Source organism: Bubalus kerabau, chromosome 4 (assembly GCF_029407905.1).
Source record: "Bubalus kerabau isolate K-KA32 ecotype Philippines breed swamp buffalo chromosome 4, PCC_UOA_SB_1v2, whole genome shotgun sequence".
NCBI classification, from domain to species: domain Eukaryota; kingdom Metazoa; phylum Chordata; class Mammalia; order Artiodactyla; family Bovidae; genus Bubalus; species Bubalus kerabau.
The window spans coordinates 70,460,139-70,480,873 of record NC_073627.1 but is presented as its reverse complement, the minus strand read 5'-3'; the positions used below and the strand labels follow the sequence as shown (position 1 = coordinate 70,480,873).

The window sequence follows — 20,735 nt, the reverse complement described above, 5'->3', positions numbered from 1 at the left end:
ATGGTATAATCATCATGAATATCAGTCAGGCTTGTCCCATGGAGTAAGTTGATATCATCTCCTTGGGGAAACCTTAGCAAGGATAGCGCTGTGTTTACTGACTCTGCCAGATGGCAAGGAGCATCTGAGCCTCCCAAGGCAGATTACCTGTTGATTGCCTGTACCTGGGACTGGCCTGGAGCCAAGGGGTGGAGACAAGATATAAGGACAGAAATAGACTCCCCACCCCAACCCCAGTCCCCTGTTCTTTTACAGGCCATGAAATCTGCTGGTCATCTTTTAAAAAAACTTGCCTGGCTAAGTTTGAGCGAACTGTGGGAGATGGTGAAGGACAGGGAAGCCTGGCATGCTGCAGTCCATGGAGTTGCAGAGAGTCGGACACAACTGAGCAACTAAACAACAACCACAAAGTTAAAAAACACTTTATGTCATTGTAGGCTCAGAAATAGAATTTAATCTCACCTAGTATTTTAAGATATGAAGCAGTGGAGGGGGCAGTCGGAAGATTGGTGGATGAGAAGCTGACAAAAGAATTGGTCTGAATCCTCCTGCCAGTGCAGGAGACACAGGTGTGATCCCTAGTTCAGTAGGATCCCACATGCTGCAGAGCCACTAAGCTTGTGAAAATGAAAGTGCTAGCCACTCAGTCCTGTCCAACTCTTTATGAGTTCATGAGACCCACCAGGCTCCTCTGTCCATGAAATTCTCTGGGCAAGAATACTGGAGTGGGTAGCCATTCCCTTCTCCAGGGGATCTTCCCAACCCAGGGATTGAACCTGGGTCTCCTGCATTGCCAGCAGATTCTTTACCATCTGTGCACCACAACTACTGTGCCTGTGCTCTAGAGCCTGGGAGCTGCAACTACTGAAGCCTGTTGGCCCTAGAGCCAGAGCTCTGCAACAAGAGAAGCCCCCGCAACGAGAAGCCCACACACCACAACTAAAGAGTAGCCCCCTGCTTGCTGCTACTGGAGAAAAACCTGCTCATCGATGAAGATCCAGCACAACCAAAAATAAACAAATGCATAAAGAAACAAATACTTAAAAAAAAAAAGAGTCGTTCTGAGAACTGTAGGAAGGTAGCTGAGAAGAGTTTTCAGTCCCTTATTTTGGACCATGAGGCTTTCTGCACAGCACAGCTAAGAGTTACAGACTCTGCGCTTTGTTCTAGCTCCTCTGCTCTTCATTCCAGTGTTGTCCTTTCTTTGTGCCTTTGGATTGTTGCTGTACAGTCATTCACTTGTGTCCAACTCTTTGTGACCCCATGGATTGCAGCACAGCAGACTTCCCTGTCCTTTACTGTCTCCCAGAGTTTGCTCAAACTCATGTCCATTGAGTTGGTGATGCCATCCAACCATCTCATCCTCTGTCACCTGCTTCTCCTCCCGTCCTCAATCTTTTCAGCATCAGGGTCTTTTCCAAAGAGTCAGCTCTTTCTGTTAAGTTGCCATAACAGATGTTTCTATAAGAGTGAATAAACTGGTGAATGCACAAAGAGACTGGGACTAAATGAAATGGGACTACATTTTCTAAAAAGCTGTCTTGAGTGCTGTCTTGGCACAAGCTCTGATTTTAGCCATTGAGACATTGTAATCAAGTAGAAATACCCATGAAAAACAAGTGAGCAAATACCAATGATTAGTTATATTTTAAACTGATGAACAAATGGTACTAAAGGACTTGCTTTGCTATTTCATTACCTGGGTTTTTCAAAACTACACCTATGTGAATCTTGTTAAATTTTTTTTTTTCCATTTCTGTCCTCCTATATTTCTCCGCTTTTCTGCCCCTTGTGTTTTCCCTTAGTATGTTCACCTATACATCTGAAACTTCTGAGAATGCAGTTGTGGACTGCTCACTATATGTTCAAGACAATATCTTCAGTGCTATAGGAGGTAAAAATTTTGTCAGGGAGACACACTTATAGAGATAAATACTATATTAATGAATTAGCACTGGAAGGACTGATGCTGAAGCTGAAGCTCCAATACTTTGGCCACCTCATGTGAGGAGGTGGCTTCTCTTGTTGTGGAGCATGGACTCTAGGGCACAGGTTCAACAGTTGCAGTACACGGGCTAGCTGCTCCGTGGCATGTGGGATCCGCCCAGTTCAGGGATCAAACCCACATCTTCTGCATTGGCAGGTGGATTCTTTACCACTGAGCCACCAGGGAAGCCCCACACACAGGTTTCTGTGTGAATGGAACTTTTCATTTTTCTGGGACAAATGCCCAGAAGTATAATTGCTAGATTGTTAGGGTAAATGCATGCTTAGCTTTGTAAGAAACACCAAATTACTTTCTCATGCCTATTGGCAACATATGTGTGATCCAGTTTCTTTGCATCCTCACCAGCAATTGATGTTATCACTATTTTTTATTTCAGCAATTTTGATACAGGTCATCATAGAATTTTAATGCCAGTAAATATAAACTTACAACATAATTTTAATGATTATCTCATGTTCTGTTTTCCATGGGAAGTAGCATTCCTTTAATAAGTTTCAAATTGAAGGGAATTCAGGTTTGTACCACTGTTATAAAAAACAGTCTAATTAGCATAAATCTACTTTCATGTGTCTGGTTATGTTACTGAATCAGATCCTAGGATGTGGAAAGCTGATGTGTTCTTTTTTTAGGGCTTTTTATATCCCAGAATTTGATTTGGGAGTCAGAGGCTTGGGTTTAGAAATTGATTTTATCAACAATACCTATATAGTCTTAGGCATGCTGTTTAATTTCTCTGGATTTGATTACTTCGTGTGTAAAAAGGGGATATTTTGTTTGTCTCATAAGATTGTTTAAAGTGCTAGTTATAATATTTTGTGTAAGATAACACTCAAGAATCTTCAGTTCAGGTCACTCGTGTCTGACTCTTTGCAACCCCATGGACTGCAGCAGGCCAGGCCTCCCTGTCCATCATCAACTCCTGGAGCTTGCTTAAACTCATTTCCATTGAGTCAATGATGCCATCCAACCACCTCATCTTCTGCAGTCCCCTTCTCCTCCCACCTTCAATTTTTCCCAGCATGAGGGTCTTTTCCAGTGAGTCAGTTCTCATCAGGTGGCCAAAGTATTGGAGTTTTAGCTTCAGCATCAGTCCTTCCAATGAATATTCAGGACTGATTTCCTTCAAGATAGACAAGTTTGATCTCCTTGCAGTCCCAGGGACTCTCAAGCATCTTCTCCAAAACCATAGTTCAAAAGTATCAATTCTTTAGCGTTCAGCTTTCTTTATAGTCCAACTCTCACATCCATACATGACTACTGGAAAAACCATAGCTTTGATTAGGCAAAACTTTGTTGGCAAAGTTATATCTCTCCTTTTTAATATGCTCTCTAGGTTGGTCATAGTTTTTCTTCCAAGGAGGAGGTGTCTTTTAATTTCACTTCCACTATATAATCATAAGGGATTTGATTTAGGTCATACCTGAATGGTCTAGTGGTTTTCCCTACTTTCTTCAATTTAAGTCTGAATTTGGCAATAAGGAGTTCATGATCTGAGCCACAGTCAGCTCTTGGTTTTGTTCTAGCTGACTGTATAGAGCTTCTCCATCTTTGGCTGCAAAGAATATAATCAATCTGATTTTGGTATTGACCATCTGGTGATGTCCATGTATAGAATCTTCTCTTGTGTTGTTAGAAGAGCATGTTTGCTATGACCAGTGCATTTTCTTGGCAAAACTCTGTTAGCCTTTGCTCTGCTTCATTTTGTACTCCAAGGCCAGATTTTCTGTTACTCCAGGTATCTCGTGACTTCCTACTTTTGCATTCCAGTCCCATATAATGGAAAGGATATCTTTTTTGGTGGTAGTTCTAGAAACTCTTGTAGGTCTTCACAGAACCTACAAGTTCAACTTCAGCTTCTTCAGCATTACTGGTTGGAGCCTAGACTTGGATTACTGTCATATTGAATGGTTTGCCTTGGAAATGGACATAGATCATTCTGTCATTTTTAAATACTGCAAGAATCTTATGAATACTCATTAAATACAAGGTCTTCCTAGACTGAACTTCACACAGTGCTTTGAACAGAGTAGATGAAAGTACACTCAGAGTTTATTACACTCTGACCAGTGTGTTGGGCAATAGCATACTGAGAAAAATCTTAGAGTCAGCAGTAAAAATCCTCAACGTGCGAGCCCCACAGTGGAGTCTCTAGCAGGGGTAGATGAGGAGAGGATGGGGGAGTATCAGCCCCGAGTGAGCTTCATCATTTAGAAATGTGATCCTCAGAATACACTCTCAACCTGGAGCTGTCTTCCTTATCCTGCTACTGCTACTGCTAAGTCACTTCAGTCATGTCCTACTCTGTGCAATCCCATAGATGGCAGCCCACCAGGCTCCCCTATCCCTGGGATTCTCCAGGCAAGAACACTGGAGTGGGTTGCCATTTCCTTCTCCAATGCAGGAAAGTGAAAAGTGAAAGTGAAGTCGCTTAATTGTGTCCGACTCTTACCGACCCCATGAACTACAGCCTACCAGGCTCCTCTGTCCATGGGATTTTCCAGGCAAGAGTACTGGAGTGGGGTGCCATCGCCTTCTCTGCTTCCTTATCCTAAACACCTGCAAAAGAGCAAGTAGAGCCCTGCAGTACTTAAAATACAAGAAGCTTTTTCTGAAAATGAGTCTGGCATCAGAAGATGCAAAATTTTCTAACTTTAAGTTGAAGTGGTGTTTGAGTGGCTAAATGTATGGAAGTTACAGAAAGTCGGAAACTGAAAACGCTGGACACCTTGTTAAGAATTTAAAATATGGTAGAATGTGGAGAAGGAAATGGCTACCCACTCGGGTAGTCTTGCCCGTGCTCTAGACCCCGGGAGCCACATCTACTAAGCCCATGTGCTTAGAGTCTGTGCTCCTGCAACAAGAGAAGCAATGGCAGTGAGAAGCCCACACACCCCAACGAGAGGGTAGTTCTTGCTTGCCACAACTAGAGAAAAAGCCCGTGAAGCAATGAAGACCCAGCTCAGAAAAAAATAAAATTTTTAAAAAGCTACGTAAGTATGATTTAATTTAAAAATGAATGAATGCAAATTGTTTTTCAAGGGTCAGTGTAAGACGGGTTTTGAGTTAGAAGAGTTAAATGAATTATACCCTACACAGCTTGACACATTGGTTTCAACAAGGGACATCCTCATGCTGGCTGCAAACGTTTCCAGTGGCCAAAGTATTTCAATGTTGCCTAACAGGGACATGATGGATCATTTTCCATCACCAAGTAAAGCACACGCAAAGAAACGAGAATGAAGTCTTCTCATCTCTGGGATCTGATCTCTGCCGAGCAATGAGGATGTGATCGGGACACACATTATGATGAGCCGAGAAACAACAGCGCCCCCTGGAGGACAGGGCGGAGGCCACAGCCTCACTGTGGGTCCTGTCTGGCTCTGATCGTGTTTGATGTTTGGCTGGATTAGGTCTCTTTCTTCGGCTAGAATCTCTCCACACACACTTCTCACTGAAGCTGAGCTCCTGAGAGGAAGAAGCATAGGAAACAGGCCCTTGGTCCTGTTTCACACTCTAGGGAACTAGTTTTCTCTTTGAGGCTTATTTCTTCCCTCTGTAGAATAGGTTTGCATGTTGCATGTGTGGTAAGTCCCACTCTTCAGTCACGTCCCACTCTTTGTGGCCCCATGAACTGCAGCCTGCCAGGCTCCTCTGTACATGGGGATTGTCCGGGCAAGAATACTGGAATGGGCTGCCATGCCCTTTTCCAGGGATCAAACCTGTTTCTCTTATGTCTTGTGCATTGGCATGCGGGTTCTGTACCACTAGCGCCACTTGGGAAGCCCAGAAAGGGTTAGATATACCTATCATGTAGGTAGGAGTTTTAAGAATTAAAGGCAGGGCTTCCCTGGTGGTCCAGTGGTTAACTCTGCCTTCCAACACAGGGATACCGATTCAATCTCTGGTTGGGGACCTACGATCCCGCATGCCTCATGGCCAAAAGCAAAACATGAAATATTATAAGAAGCAATATTGTAACAAATTCAATAAAGATTTAAAAAAATAGTTCATGTAAACGAATCTTTAAAAAAACCAAAAAACAGAGTAGTCTTTAAAAAAAGATTTAAAGGTAACGTAATGTATATCCACTTTATTGTAAGAGAGGCTCAAATATTTTTCCCTAATTTCCTTCTCTTATCTCTCTTTTTTTAAAAGACCTTTTTGTCTTTGAATTATTTTTAAAGTCTTTTTTTATTGAATTTGTTACAATATTGCTTCTGTTTTATTATTATTATTATTTTTTTTTGAGAGGGGAGGCTACGAAGCACATGGAATCTTAGCTCCCTGACTGGGGGGCAAACCCACACTCCCTGGAAGGGATGTCTTAGCCACTGGACCACCAAGTAAGTCTGTCCTTCTCTTAGCTCTTGGGCAACACATTCAGGCAGGATATCAAACTAAAATCTCTATCTGCAGAACTTCATGGAATTAACCATGGTTAAAGGGATTTTAAATGTCACCAAAGCCGCTGATAAAGGAAGGCGCTTCCACACGGGGAGAAAGCACTGGCCTGTGTCACTCGTTGCACAGGCGTCGTTGGTACCTGCTAGCACATCCCAGCCTCACTGGCCCAAACAGGACAGTCAGACCTAGCAGTAAAATGCAGGACACAACACTTGCAACACATTTACACTGCAAAAGTATTTGTTTATCTAAAATTCAAATTTAACTGCTCTCCTCTAACCTAAATTCCTTATACTAATACTGAAAACTCTAGCCCCAATTCCTTTACAAAATCTCTTCTAGACACATGGCTGTTTATAATCTGATCCTTGATTTCACTCTTGCATATTCTGTCACCTGGATTTTTTTTTTTTTTTTAATTTTATTTTATTTTTAAACTTAACATAACTGTATTAGATTTGCCAAATATCAAAATGAATCCGCCACAGGTACACATGTGTTCCCCATCCTGAACCCTCCTCCCTCCTCCCTCCCCATTCCATCCCTCTGGGTCGTCCCAGTGCACCAGCCCCAAGCATCCAGTATCATGCATCGAACCTGGACTGGCAACTCATTTCATACATGATATTTTACATGTTTGAATGCCATTCTCCCAAATCTTCCCACCCTCTCCCTCTCCCACAGAGTCCATAAGACTGTTCTATACATCAGTGTCTCTTTTGCTGTCTCGTATACAGGGTTATTGTTACCATCTTTCTAAATTCCATATATATGCGTTAGTATACTGTATTGGTGTTTTTCCTTCTGGCTTACTTCACTCTGTATAATAGGCTCCAGTTTCATCCACCTCATTAGAACTGATTCAAATGTATTCTTTTTAATGGCTGAATAATACTCCATTGTGTATATGTACCACAGCTTTCTTATCCATTCATCTGCTGATGGACATCTAGGTTGCTTCCATGTCCTGGCTATTATAAACAGTGCTGCGATGAACATTGGGGTACTCGTGTCTCTTTCCCTTCTGGTTTCCTCAGTGTGTATGCCCAGCAGTGGGATTGCTGGATCATAAGGCATGTCTATTTCCAGTTTTTTAAGGAATCTCCACACTGTTCTCCATAGTGGCTGTACTAGTTTGCATTCCCACCAACAGTGTAAGAGGGTTCCCTTTTCTCCACACCCTCTCCAGCATTTATTACTTGTAGACTTTTGGATCGCAGCCATTCTGACTGGTGTGAAATGGTACCTCATAGTGGTTTTGATTTGCATTTCTCTGATAATGAGTGATGTTGAGCATCTTTTCATGTGTTTGTTAGCCATCTGTATGTCTTCTTTGGAGAAATGTCTATTTAGTTCTTTGGCCCATTTTTTGATTGGGTCATTTATTTTTCTGGAGTTGAGCTGTAGGAGTTGCTTGTATATCCTCGAGATTAGTTGTTTGTCAGTTGCTTCATTTGCTATTATCTTCTCCCATTCTGAAGGCTGTCTTTTCACCTTGCTAATAGTTTCCTTTGATGTGCAGAAGCTTTTAAGGTTAATTAGGTCCCATTTGTTTATTTTTGCTTTTATTTCCAATATTCTGGGAGGTGGGTCATAGAGGATCCTGCTGTGATGTATGTCAGAGAGTGTTTTGCCTATGTTCTCCTCTAGGAGTTTTATAGTTTCTGGTCTTACGTTTAGATCTTTAATCCATTTTGAGTTTATTTTTGTGTATGGTGTTAGAAAGTGTTCTAGTTTCATTCTTTTACAAGTGGTTGACCAGAGTTCCCAGCACCACTTGTTAAAGAGATTGTCTTTAATCCATTGTATATTCTTGCCTCCTTTGTCAAAGATAAGGTGTCCATATGTGCGTGGATTTATCTCTGGGCTTTCTATTTTGTTCCATTGATCTATATTTCTGTCTTTGTGCCAGTACCATACTGTCTTGATAACTGTGGCTTTGTAGTAGAGCCTGAAGTCAGGTAGGTTGATTCCTCCAGTTCCATTCTTCTTTCTCAAGATCGCTTTGGCTATTCGAGGTTTTTTGTTTTTCCATACAAATTGTGAAATTATTTGTTCTAGCTCTGTGAAGAATGCTGTTGGTAGCTTGATAGGGATTGCATTGAATCTATAGATTGCTTTGGGTAGTATACTCATTTTCACTACACTGATTCTTCCAATCCATGAACATGGTATATTTCTCCATCTGTTAGTGTCCTCTTTGATTTCTTTCACCAGTGTTTTATAGTTTTCTATATATAGGTCTTTAGATTCTTTAGGTAGATATATTCCTAAGTATTTTATTCTTTCCATTGCAATGGTGAATGGAATTGTTTCCTTAATTTCTCTTTCTGTTTTCTCATTATTAGTGTATAGGAATGCAAGGGATTTCTGGGTGTTGATTTTATATCCTGCAACTTTACTATAGTCATTGATTAGTTCTAGTAATTTTCTGGTGGAGTCTTTAGGGTTTTCTATGTAGAGGATCATGTCATCTGCAAACAGTGAGAGCTTTACTTCTTCTTTTCCAATTTGGATTCCTTTTATTTCTTTTTCTGTTCTGATTGCTGTGGCCAAAACTTCCAAAACTATGTTGAATAGTAATGGTGAAAGTGGGCACCCTTGTCTTGTTCCTGACTTTAGAGGAAATGCTTTCAATTTTTCACCATTGAGGATAATGTTTGCTGTGGGTTTGTCATATATAGCTTTGATTATGTTGAGGTATGTTCCTTCTATTCCTGCTTTCTGGAGAGTTTTGATCATAAATGGATGTTGAATTTTGTCAAAGGCTTTCTCTGCATCTATTGAGATAATCATATGGTTTTTATTTTTCAATTTGTTAATGTGGTGTATTACATTGATTGATTTACGGATATTGAAGAATCCTTGCATCCCTGGGATAAAGCCCACTTGGTCATGGTGTATGATCTTTTTAATGTGTTGTTGGATTCTGATTGCTAGAATTTTGTTAAGGATTTTTGCGTCTATGTTCAACAGTGATATTGGCCTGTAGTTTTCTTTTTTTGTGGGATCTTTGTCAGGTTTTGGTATTAGGGTGACGGTGGCCTCATAGAATGAGTTTGGAAGTTTACCATCCTCTGCAATTTTCTGGAAGAGTTTGAGCAGGATAGGTGTTAGCTCTTCTCTAAATTTTTGGTAGAATTCAGCTGTGAAGCCATCTGGACCTGGGCTTTTGTTTGCTGGAAGATTTTTGATTACAGTTTCAATTTCCGTGCTTGTGATGGGTCTGTTAAGATTTTCTATTTCTTCCTGATCGAGTTTTGGAAAGTTGTACTTTTCTAAGAATTTGTCCATTTCTTCCTCGTTGTCCATTTTATTGGCATATAATTGTTGATAGTAGTCTCTTATGATCCTTTGTATTTCTGTGTTGTCTGTTGTGATCTCTCCATTTTCATTTCTAATTTTATTGATTTGATTCTTCTCCCTTTGTTTCTTGATGAGTCTGGCTAATGGTTTGTCAATTTTATTTATCCTTTCAAAGAACCAGCTTTTGGTTTTGTTGATTTTTGCTATGGTCTCTTTTGTTTCTTTTGCATTTATTTCTGCTCTAATTTTTAAGATTTCTTTCCTTCTACTAACCCTGGGGTTCTTCATTTCTTCCTTTTCTAGTTGCTTTAGGTGTAGAGTTAGGTTATTTATTTGACTTTTTTCTTGTTTCTTGAGGTGTGCCTGTATTGCTATGAACTTTCCCTTTAGGACTGCTTTTACCATGTCCCACAGGTTTTGGGTTGTTGTGTTTTCATTTTCATTCGTTTCTATGCAAATTTTGATTTCTTTTTTGATTTCTTCTGTGATTTGTTGGTTATTCAGCAGTGTGTTGTTCAGCCTCCATATGTTGGATTTTTTAATAGTTTTTCTCCTGTAATTGAGATCTAATCTTACTGCATTGTGGTCAGAAAAGATGCTTGGAATGATTTCTATTTTTTTGAATTTACCAAGGCTAGCTTTATGGCCCAGGATGTGATCTATCCTGGAGAAGGTTCCATGTGCGCTTGAGAAGAAGGTGAAATTCATTGTTTTGGGATGAAATGTCCTATAGATATCAATTAGGTCTAACTGGTCTATTGTATCGTTTAAAGTTTGTGTTTCCTTGTTAATTTTCTGTTTAGTTGATCTATCCATAGGTGTGAGTGGGGTATTAAAGTCTCCCACTATTATTGTGTTATTGTTAATTTCTTCTTTTATACTTGTTAGCATTTGTCTTACATACTGCGGTGCTCCCGTGTTGGGTGCATATATATTTATAATTGTTATATCTTCTTCTTGGATTGATCCTTTGATCATTATGTAGTGACCATCTTTGTCTCTTTTCACAGCCTTTGTTTTAAAGTCTATTTTATCTGATATGAGTATTGCTACTCCTGCTTTCTTTTGGTCCCTATTCGCATGGAAAATCTTTTTCCAGCCCTTCACTTTCAGTCTGTATGTGTCCCCTGTTTTGAGGTGGGTCTCTTGTAGACAACATATGCAGGGGTCTTGTTTTTGTATCCATTCAGCCAGTCTTTGTCTTTTGGTTGGGGCATTCAACCCATTTACGTTTAAGGTAATTACTGATAAGTATGACCCCGTTGCCATTTACTTTATTGTTTTGGGTTCGAATTTATACACAATTTTTGTGTTTCCTGTCTAGAGAATATCCTTTAGTATTTGTTGGAGAGCTGGTTTGGTGGTGCAGAATTCTCTCAGCTTTTGCTTGTCTGAAAAGCTTTTGATTTCTCCTTCATACTTGAATGAGATCCTTGCTGGGTACAATAATCTGGGCTGTAGGTTATTTTCTTTCATCACTTTAAGTATGTCTTGCCATTCCCTCCTGGCTTGAAGAGTTTCTATTGAAAGATCAGCTGTTATCCTTATGGGAATTCCCTTGTGTGTTATTTGTTGTTTTTCCCTTGCTGCTTTTAATATTTGTTCTTTGTGTTTGATCTTTGTTAATTTGATTACTATGTGTCTTGGGGTGTTTTGCCTTGGGTTTATCCTGTTTGGGACTCTCTGGGTTTCTTGGACTTGGGTGATTATTTCCTTCCCCATTTTAGGGAAGTTTTCAACTATTATCTCCTCAAGTATTTTCTCATGGTCTTTCTTTTTGTCTTCTTCTTCTGGGATCCCTATGATTCGAATGTTGTAGCATTTAATATTGTCCTGGAGGTCTCTGAGATTGTCCTCATTTCTTTTAATTTGTTTTTCTTTTATCCTCTCTGATTCATTTATTTCTACCATTCTATCTTCTAATTCACTAATCCTATCTTCTGCCTCTGTTATTCTACTATTTGTTGCCTCCAGAGTGTTTTTAATTTCACTTATTGCATTATTCATTATATATTGACTCTTTTTTATGTCTTCTAAGTCCTTGTTAAACCTTTCTTGCATCTTCTCAATCCTTGCCTCCAGGCTATTTATCTGTGATTCCATTTTAATTTCAAGATTTTGGATCAATTTCACTATCATTATTCGGAATTCTTTATCAGGTAGATTCCCTATCTCTTCCTCTTTTGTTTGGTTTGGTGGGCATTTATCCTGTTCCTTTATCTGCTGGCTATTCCTCTGTCTCTTCATCTTGTTTAAATTGCTGAGTTTGGGGTGTCCTTTCTGTATTCTGGCAGTTTGTGGAGTTCTCTTTATTGTGGCGTTTCCTCGCTGTGTGTGGGTTTGTACAGGTGGCTTGTCAAGGTTTCCTGGTTAGGGAAGCTTGTGTCGATGTTCTGGTGGATGGAGCTGTATTTCTTCTCTCTGGAGTGTAATGAAATGTCCAGTAATGAGTTATGAGATGTCTATGGTTTTGGGGTGACTTTGGGCAGCCTGTATCTTGAAGCTCAGGGCTGTGTTCCTTTGTTGCTGGAGAATTTGTTTGTTATGTCTTTCCCTGGAACTTGTTGGCCCTTGTGTGGTGCTTGGTTTCAGTGTCGGTATGGAGGCGTTTGATGAGCTCCTGTCAATTAATGTTCCTTGGAGTCAGGAGTTCCCTGGAGTCAGGTTTGGACTTAAGCCTCCTACTTCCAGTTATCGGTCTTAATTTTACAGTAGTTTCAAAACTTCTCCTTCTATACAGCACCACTGATAAAACATCTATGTTAAAGATGAAAAGTTTCTCTACTGTGAGGGTCACTCAGAGAGGTTCACAGCATTACATGGAGAAGAGAAGAGGGAGGAGGGAGTTAGAGGTGACCCAAATGAGATGAGGTGGAATCAATAGTGGAGAGAGTGGGCTAGCCAGTAGTCACTTCCTTATGTGCACTCCACAACTGGACCGCTCAGAAATGTTCACGGAGTTATACAGAGAAGAGAAGAAGGAGGCAGGAGACAGAGGTGGCCAGAAGGATAAAAGGGGGAAATGAAAAGGAGGGCGACAGATCCAGCCAGTAATCAGTTCCTTAAGTGTTCTCCACCGTCTGGAACACACAGAAATTCACAGAGTTGGGTAGAGTAGAGAGGGGTTAGGGAGGAGATACAGGTGACCTGGTGGAGAAAATGGAGAGTCCAAAGGGAGAGAGAGCAGTCAAGCCAGTAATCTCGTACACTAGTGAAAAATGGGTCCTGAAGATTGGGTTCTTAAAGGTATAAAATTGGTAACAAATACATAAAAACAAAAATTAGAAATCTAGAGTAGAGTTTGGAATTTCAAAAATGCGATGTTAATGAAAAGAAGAAGGAAAAGAAAGAGAGAAAAAACGAACAAAGAAAAACAAACAAGGTCGTGAAAGTAATAAAGAAACTACAGGTACAAAATTGATAACTAATACCAAAAAGCAAAAATTAAAAATCTAGAGTAGAGTTTGGAATTTCAAAAATACCACGTTAAAAAAAAAAAAAAAAAAGAAGAAGAAGAAGAAGAAAAATAAAGAGAGAAAACAAACAAACCAACAAAAACAATGTCGCAAAAATTATAAAGAAAATACAGGTACAAAATTGATATCAAATACCAAAAAGCATAAATTAAAAATCTTGAGTAGAGTTTGGAATTGCAGATATACGATGTTATATAAAAGAAGAAGAGAAAGAAACAGAGGAAAAAAAAAGTCACAGAAATTATGAAAAAAACTATAGGTACAAAATTGATAACATATATCAAAAGGCTAAAATTAAAAATCTAGAGTAGAGTTTGGAATTTCAAAAATACAATGTTAAAGAAAAGAAGAAAAAGAAAAAAGAAACAAAACAAAACAAAACAAACCACGGTCAAAAAATTATAAAATATATATATGAAGTTTGCTGAAGAAGAAAAAAAAAAAAATAGGGTCTTTTTTTTTTTTTGCAAAGTAATAGTTATAAAAGTGAAAATTAAAGGACAATAGAGGACTTAAAAAAAATTTTTTTTTTTAATTAAAAAAAAAAAAAAAGAGAAAGATTGATCGTAAAAATAGTAAAAATATATCTAGGTCTTTCTCTGGTTTTGTTGTGAGTATTGTGGGTTCAGTTCATTTTTGGCAGTTCCTTAGTCCGACTTATATTTCTCAAGATCTATAGGCCCCTTCCTATGTAATCCGTAGTAACCACAGGGTTTTAATCTATGGCCTGTAGCTTCCAAGGCGTTTCCCTCTGTTATAGCTTCTTCTGTTTGCTGGTCTCTTCAGTGTCTGGTTCCCGCCCTGACACAAAGGGGATGGTTGAGGACACTATTTTTTTTTTTTTTTTTTTTTAATTTAGGCTCACTTGTTCAGCCGCGCTGTGGGGAGGGAGGGAAGGATGCTGCAAACAGATAACACTGGCGTGCGCTCGCAGTGCCTCAGCCACACTGGGCCTGCCCCTACTCACGGCGCGTGTAGCCTCCCTGCCCACACTGCTTGGGCTCTAGGTTGTTCCGCCGGGAACAATCCGAGGCCGGCCCTGGGCTGAGCTCCCAGGTCCAAGCCGCTCAGGTTCAGGCACTCGGGTAGTCCTCAGAGGCGCAGACTCGGTTGGGCCTGCGTTTTGTGTTCTTCCCAGGTCGAGCAGCTCAGGTGATGTGTTTGGCGCGCGCCAATGCTGCGACTTATCGCCTCCCCGCCACTCGGTTATCTGGGTGTAAAACCGGCGCACCTTCTCAGGCAGATGTTGACCGTCCAGAGCCCCAAGAAGTTTTAGTTAGCAAAGAAGCCTGCTTACAGTTTTATAGATAGTGTCTCTCTGGGGCTGCGATGTCCCCCTTCCGGCTCTGGCTGCCTGTCACCGGAGGGGGAAGGTCTGCAGCCGGCTATCTCTGTTCAGTCCTTTGTTCTGTGCGCGGGCCTGGCGGTGTCTTAGGTTAGGGCTGGCTTTTCGCGTGGTAGATATCCCACAGTCTGGTTTGCTAGCCCAAATTATTTCGCTCAGATAGCGTTCAGGACATTCGGCCCGATTCTTACTCTAAGGGACACAGCCCGCGCCGCGCTTCCCTGTCCAGCCCCCGCTTGCTAATGCCGTGTGCAGGCGTCTGCGCTGCTTCTCCGCTGGGGGAGTTACCGTAGGGCTCACAATCCGCGATTTTTAATTGTTTATTTTTTTCCCCCTCCCTTTTATGTTGCCCTCTGTGCTTCCAAAGCTCGGCACAGATTCGGCAGTGAGAGGGTTTCCTGGTGTTTGGAAACTTCCCTCTTTTTAAGACTCCCTTCCCGGGACGGAACTCCGTCCCTCCCTCTTTTGTCTCTTTTTTTGTCTTTTATATTTTTTCCTACCTCCTTTCGAAGAGTTGGGCTGCTTTTCTGGGTGCCTGATGTCCTCTGCCGGCATTCAGAAGTTGTTTTGTGGAATTTACTCGACGTTTAAATGCTCTTTTGATGAATTTGTGGGGGAGAAAGTGTTCTCCCCGTCCTACTCCTCCACCATCTTGGCTCCTCCCCTGTCACCTGGATTTTATGTGTGTTCCATGGGTTTCTTGTACACGATGCCAATTTCTACACAGAATTTGCCACACTAAAAATAATTAATGAAATAAATTCTATCGTCTCAAAAAATGCTAAGATTACTATTCTTGTAAAGCTGCATTTATAGCATCTAAAATTAGATCTCAATTTGGTTTTTGTTTCATTATCCTAAATCATAAAATAGACTAATTCCGTCAGTCAATATTCTACATACTATCTGTTCATGTTTTATCTCACTAGCTTGGTTATTATCTACCTGGTTATGGATTCTATACGTCTTCTTTTTTAAAAAAATACTGATTTGTCTGTGCTGGGTGTTAGTTGTGGTATGTGGGGTCTAGTTGCCTGACCAGGGACTGGAACTACAACGCCTGCATCGGGAGTGCAGAGTCTTAGCCACTGGACCACCACGGAAGTCTCTGGATTCTCTACCTCTGTTCCCCAAATGTTGAGTTTCCTCCCTTTCCTCACACAAACTTTGTTTGTTCTGAGAGTTTTAATTTTGTAAAATTGAATCTTTCCCAATCTTTTCCCTCCAGGGCATAAAAACAGGGGAAGCTCTACTGGGGAAATGTACTGAAGCATGAAGAGAGACATGCTCTGTGCCAGAGAGCCGCCAGGTTAGAGTCCCCCTGAGGTGAGTAGAGGATATCATATCAGAAGGGCTCGGTGATCCACAGGTACTCTCCCTCCAAGGCCAATGTGGTCTCATGGGAAGGATACGTGCCATCCAAACCTTTACATTCCGGTCCTTGTCCCGAAACCTGAGAGTTAAATGTGCTCTTGTGATAATTACTTGATACTCTGAATCTCACTCTTCTCAACTGTGACATAGGAATAATAATATACCCACAAATAACTGTGCTAAGAAATACAATTACAGTCAGGAAAATGATTTATACACTATAAAGTATTGTACCAATATAAGCTATTAATTTTGATATATTTAATTATGATTCATTATTTACAGGATATTGGTCAAAGCTTATAGATACAAATACTTTTGTGTAATATATATATATATATATATATATATATATATATATTTTTTTTTTTTGGTGGGCTTCCCAAATGACTCAGCAGGTAAAGAATCCACCTGCAATACAGAAGATACAGGGGACTTTGGTTTGATCTCTGGGTCAGGAAGATCCTCTGGAGGAGGAAATGCAATGCACCTCAGTACTCTTGCCTGAAGAATCTATGGACAGAGGAGCCTGGGTGGGCTATAGTCCATAGAGTCACAAAGAATCAGACATGACTGAAGCTACTGAGCACACATGTCTATTATATGTAACTAAACAGCATTTGCCTTAAGACACTGAAATATATCATTCACCATTAAAAAAAAAAAAACAACTTTTTATTTGCTATTGGAGTATAGCCACTTAACAATGCTGTGGTAGTTTCAGGTGAACAGGGAAGAGAGTCAGTCATATATATATTGTATCCATTCTCCCCCAAAGTCCCCTCCCCTCCAGGCTGCCACATAGTATTGGACAGAGTTCCCTGTGCTGAAAAGTAGGTCCTTGCTGGTTATCCACTTCAAATATGGCAGTGTGTACATGTTGATCCCAGACTTCACTACTTGTTTTTAATTCATCTTGATTAAAGTGATCTAAAACATGTCATAGAGTGGAAATCCATTAGATCAGTACAATCTGGTCTTTCCGAAGAAAGTGAAATAACACAAGTAAGAATACTTCAAAGGATCCCAGAGACTTCAAGAACTTTGGTTTTCTCTTTTAATATAAAAAAGAATAAGCAAAAGAAGGTTGCATTATTTGCCAGGCATTAAAAATCGATTCATACTGCTTGATTTTCTGCCATTACCTTTCAAGACCTGCCCCGAGGAAGCCAAGGTTCCGTTCAGAGCCTAAAGATACAGACAGGTTCAGACACACAGGTGTCTCCAATCAGAAGAGACATTGGCTGAGGTGGGATTGAGGCTAGAGTTTCTGTCAGGAAGATGTCTGCTCCTCCGTGGCCTCTCTTATCCTGCTGTTGCCCCTGTCTGGAAGCGCCCCGCCAGGGCTGATTAGAATTCTGCAGTGAGACGCTTGTGCCCCTCTAGAATCTTTGTCTCAGCTGATTAGCGTTCAGGTAACCCTTGCGTTCCACAGGGAATCACACATTTCAATCCATGCCAGACATAAAATATCTGTTTTGACAGTCTTTGATTGTACTTAAGTAGTGCAGGTTTTAAATAATCAAAGAGGGCTTATATGATCAAGTCTAAGGTCTCAGAAGTGCTTTTCTGTCAATAAGGAGGAGAAGAAGGTTTCTGAAAAAATAGAATAATAAAATTACAGACAACATGGAGCTGCCTAGACTCAAGCACTCAGTGTACAGAGGGAAAAGGGAAAACAGGATAAAAGATGATAAAGAGGTTCAATGCAGGATACATGAAGCTTGGGGCTGGTGCACTGGGATGACCCAGAGGGATGGTATGGGGAGGGAGGTGGGAAGGGGGTTCAGGATGGGGAACATGTGTACACCCATGGCGGATGCATGTTGATGTATGGCAAAACCAATACAATATTGTAAAGTAAAAAATAATAATAATAAAATTAAAAAAAAAAGAAAAAAAAAGAGTCTTGCCTAAATTCACGTCTGGTTAAAAACTCGTATTTTGATCTCTTAAATCTCGATTAATTTTTCTTTCCAGTACAGCTTTTAACACGTTTAAATTTCTTCCTCCTGTACTTCCTCTCTCTTTCTTACTTTCTTTCACTGTTACTAATTTTTTAAAGTTTTTTTGATGTGGACCATTTTAAAAGTCTTTATTGACTTTGTTACAATATTGCTTCTGTTGTTTATGTTCGGTTTTTTTTGGCAGAGAGACATGTGGGATCTTAGCTCAAGGACCAGGGCTCAAACTCACAGCCCCTTCGCTGGAAGGCTAAGTCTTAACTGCTGGACCCCCAGGGAAGTCCCTCTATTACTATTTTTGTTATGATTACTTTGTACTTTAGCTTAATAAAGCATAGACTTGAGGTCAGGTTGGCTTTGTTCATATTCTGGATCTTCCATTTATTATCTGTGGAATCCTAGGTAAGCTGTGTAGTTTCTCATAATTCAGTTTTCAGCTCTAAAAAGGAGAAAATAATACTATTCATCTCATAGGAATAATAAAGATTAAATGAGCAAAGAGTGAAACACATGTAAAGACTCTTTCCTGAGCCTAGCTCAAAAATATTTGCCGTTATTATTATGAATCCACTTTAATTAGTACAGATTTTAAGAATTAAATTAATAAAACTATGCTAAGTGATTCTTTGATCTTACCTATTATGATGATTAAAAAGTCAATACATAGTTATAATGGGAAAATATAATTAGATGAGAATTATCAGAACTAAGCTTCAAAGATGGCCCTAAGCAGTGAAAATGAGAAAGTAATCATATTAATAGATAGTTGTGTTTGAGGAAAACCCAAGAAAAAAATAAATTATTGGGAGAAGATATAAGACTCTGATGCTGGGAAAGATTGAGGGCAGGAGGAGAAGAGGGCAGCAGAGGATGAGATGGTTGCATCATCAACTCAATGGACATAAATTTCAGTAAGCTCTGGGAGACAGTGAAGGGCAGGGAAGCCTGGTGTGCTGCTGTCTATGGCTTTACAAAGAGTTGGACATGACTGAGTGGCTGAACAACAGCAACAACAATAGAAGTCATATACATTTTTTCAAGAGAAGTGGTGTACCATATTCAAATAGATTTGAATCTTGTGTCTTCCACTTAAAAACTGTGTAATCGTGGGCAAAGTCCTTAACTCTGTGTGTTGGTTTTCTTGTTTCACCCAGCTTTACTAAGGTGTAATTGACAAATGAAAATGGTATATATTTTAGGTGTACAACATGATGATTTGATGTATGTATACATTCATTGTGAAATGATTACTACAGTCAAAGAAATGAACACATCTATTACCTCCTAATCATTACAATTTTTTTTTTTTTTGCAGTAAGAACATAAGATCTAGTCTCTTAGCAAATTTCAAATCTCTAAAACCAGGCTATTAACTATTCTGTGTTGGTGTTCTTATCTATACCAACTGGGATAGCTGTCAAAATTGAATAAGACAACAGATAGCAACTATGCACAGGAGTTAATAAAGATGAAAATAGTAGATCCAGTAATAGAGTTGGGATAGTTGGTAGTTGCAACCAGATCAGCATCTCCTGGTAGAGAAAAATGACATATTCACAGAAACAGAATCTGGAAACATAAAGGCAAGAATACTGGAGTGGGTGAAAAGAATCAAAAGATGTATAATACATTATTATATGTGAACTTTCCTCAAAATTCAGATTTTGTCCATAACTGGACGTGGCACTAGTGCTAAAGAACCCACCTGCCAATGCAATAGGAGATGCAGGGTTCAGTCCCTGGGTTGGGAAGCTCCCTTGGAGGAGAGCATGGCAACCCACTCCAGTATTCTTGTCTGGAGAATCTCGTGTTCAGAGGAGGTTGGCGGGCTACAGTCCATTGGGTCACAAAGAGTCATACACGACTGAAGCAACTTAGCAACAAAGCCTATATGTCCACAAAGCCAACATTGTTTACTGTCTGTGCTTTTACTGAAACCATTTTCTAACTCCCTTTTGAGACTGAAAAAACACCTGCTTCTCTGTGAGAGAATGTGCTCTCATTCAGTTCATTTCAGTCGCTCAGTCGTGTCTGACTCTTTGCGACCCCATGAATTGCAGCACGCCAGGCCTCCCTGTCCCTCACCAACTCCCAGAGTTCACTCAAACTCATGTCCATCGAGTCGGTGATGCCATCCAGTCATCTCATCCTCTGTCGTCCCCTTCTCCTTCTGCCCCCAATCCCTCCCAGCATCAGGGTCTTTTCCAATGTGTCAACTCTTTGCATCAGGTGGCCAAAATATTGGAGTTTCAGCTTCAGCATCAGTCCCTCCAATGAACACCCAGGACTGATCTCCTTTAGGATGGACTGGTTGGACCTCCTTGCAGTCCATGGGACTCTCAAGAGTCTTCTCCAACACCACATTACAAAAGCATCAATTTGTCGGTGCTCAGCTTTCTTCACAGTACAACTTTCACATCCATACATGACCACTGGAAAAACCATTAGACCTAGAATTAAAGACCCCTCTCAGGAACAAACTCAGGGGACTTGAAAGTGATACCACAGAAGAACACAGCAGGAAAGAGAAGAAGCAGAAACTAACGAAACACTGTAGAGCAACTATGTGCTCTGCTCTGCTCGGTCACTAACTGTGTCTGACTCTGTGTGACCCCATGGACTGTAGCTCGCCAGGCTCCTCTGTCCATGGGATTCTCCAGGCAAGAATACTGGAGTGGGTTGCCATGCCCTCCTCCAGGGGATCCTCTTGACCCAGGGATCGAACCCCAGTCTCCTCCATGGAGGTGGATTCCTTACCATCTGAGCCAGCAGGGGAAGCTCCTATGACTGTACCATTAACTCCTTAGAGACAGAACCAGGAGCTGCTGTTTGCTGCCCTACTCTGCCCTTAAATTTGA

General features: G+C 40.4%; 1 protein-coding gene and 1 long non-coding RNA gene across 5 annotated transcripts in view; one reads left to right on the top strand and one right to left on the bottom strand.

Annotated features, from left to right (window-relative positions):
• Positions 1 to 18,201, top strand: part of LOC129649805 (uncharacterized) — a 191,975-nt gene extending 173,774 nt beyond the window's left edge. For 2 of the 4 annotated variants that reach the window (XR_008713291.1, XR_008713293.1), the window contains 2 exons: positions 15,768 to 15,865; positions 16,312 to 16,804. This is a non-coding gene — a long non-coding RNA (uncharacterized LOC129649805). Of the gene's footprint in view, positions 1 to 15,767; positions 15,866 to 16,308; positions 16,805 to 18,064 lie in introns of those variants that run through there. The other 2 variants (XR_008713292.1, XR_008713294.1) reach the window with 2 other exon arrangements.
• GALNTL6 (polypeptide N-acetylgalactosaminyltransferase like 6) overlaps positions 1 to 20,735 on the bottom strand; it is a 1,496,936-nt gene that overhangs the window by 381,221 nt on the left and 1,094,980 nt on the right. The window lies entirely within an intron of this gene.